This window comes from Triticum dicoccoides, chromosome 7A (assembly GCF_002162155.2).
Source record: "Triticum dicoccoides isolate Atlit2015 ecotype Zavitan chromosome 7A, WEW_v2.0, whole genome shotgun sequence".
NCBI lineage: Eukaryota > Viridiplantae > Streptophyta > Magnoliopsida > Poales > Poaceae > Triticum > Triticum dicoccoides.
The window spans coordinates 584,485,189-584,487,191 of record NC_041392.1 but is presented as its reverse complement, the minus strand read 5'-3'; positions in this window follow the sequence as shown (position 1 = coordinate 584,487,191).

The window sequence follows — 2,003 nt, the reverse complement described above, 5'->3', positions numbered from 1 at the left end:
CCAAATAAAATCCCAATTTATTTTAATTTGAAAGTTTACCAATTTTTAGTGTCCTCCCCCTGCCATCATCCCTCAGCACCTCCCACCCCTCTCAGGGCAACTCCCGCGTCGCCTAATTGTCTCCTGACCGCTCACACAGTTTTGGACACGTCGGCTGCTCCTAGTGGTCTGGAGTGGCCTACCTATTTAAAAAGTTTTTGTTTCATGTGATTTAAAAAAAATTAATGTATTATTTTTCGTGTGAATCAAAAGTGCTAAAAAATACATTACTATTATGATGTCTGCATGCATCTAGCTCACGTTGTCTTTTGTGTAATAATTTTGGGTTTTAAATTTTTTAAAAAGCTATATCTTTCAAACTGTGTGTCAAAATTTAGATCCGTTTTCATCGTTGGAACCCTCGCGACGTGCTCTTCGAAACTACATCCCGCATGGATATATTTCGACGAATTTTTTTTGTGCAACTAAGTCCCTTGTTTTGTACAACTGCATAGCAGTCGGTGTGTAACTACCCGATAGTGGATGTGCAACTTTTCACCTATCTTGTGGAAGTGTAGTTTATGGCACATCTACCCCCAAACTACCTCCTCCTAGTGAGATGTTCAAATTCGTGTTTGCCAAGACCAACTGCCTAGTAGTTCATGTGCAACTTTCCCCTTGCTCCATGATTGTGCTTTCATTGTTTGCTACATCAGCCAACTGTCTAGTAGTGGAAGTGCAACTTCGGATACCATCACCTCCAACTTTTTACCAGTGATGTGCAACTATCTCTCATACCTCATGGATGTGTAATTTCCTTACTAGCACCCGAAACCACCCATCTAGTGGGATGTGCAACTTTAGCGCCCCGTTTATATGCAACTTTTACTACCCTCGTGAATATGTAACTTTTCACTACCCTCATGAATGTGAAATTTTCACCATCCAACTATCTCTGCTTGTGAGATGTGCAACTTTATATGTTGCTCCGGCCAACCGTCTAGCAGACTTTGTGCAACTCCATTTGTTGCCCCCGCCAACTGAAACTACAAATCCACAACTAGGGAGGGGAAGGAGTTGCACATTTAATAATAGGAAGTTGGCTCGAACAACAGACTAAGTTGCACATATCACTGGTAGGGAAGGTGGGGCAGGGTGTGTCAACTATAAAAAAACCTACACATCCACGAATAGGGACAAGGGTTGCACACTGACTACTACATAGTTGGTCAGGACAGTAGACTAGTTGCACATCAAATTTTCATGGTTGCTAGGTTGTAACCTCATGTGAAATTAGATCATGCAGCTCCAAAAACTAATTTTGAAAAAAAAATGCACCATGTAGTACTAAAGTTGCACAGTGCAATATTGAAGTTGCACAATATAGCGTCAAAGTTGGCATCAAAAAAATTTCGTCAAAATATACCCATGCGGGATCTAGTGTCAAAGATCTCGTCGCGAAGAATCCAACGGTGAAGACGGGTCTGGATTCCGACGCGCGGTTTGAAAGATATGACTTTTTAAAAATTTGAAAAACCGAAATAATTGCACGTGAAGCTGTTGCTTTCAAATAGAACTAACCAGTGTGAACACATTTAATACTAATAACGACATGCATTAGTAGACAAAAAACAACTCATGCATGGCTGTGAAGCCTGACCGCTTGTTTCCTCCAAAAAGTGCGCGTGCACTTTAAAGAACCTGGGGACAGTTTTAGCCACGAAATTGTTTGTATTACCCCGGCGTTTAAAACCCCCCAAACTCGGGGGGGGGGGGGCTATGCCTGGCCCGCTGTTAGTTGATTCGGTTGTCCCCATTTATTTTCTCTTTGTCCACTTGACCCATTGTCAGTCATAATCCACAATCTAGATTTGACAAACACGGTTGGATGGTTGGGCTGTTCACGGACACGTCATTTGGTGATCCGCGTTTGAATTTTTCTCAACCGGCCTCTCCATCGTCTATGGCGAGGTGGGTGTGGCAGGGTCTTGTCCCACAGCGAGCTCGCGACAAGGAGTTGGGGG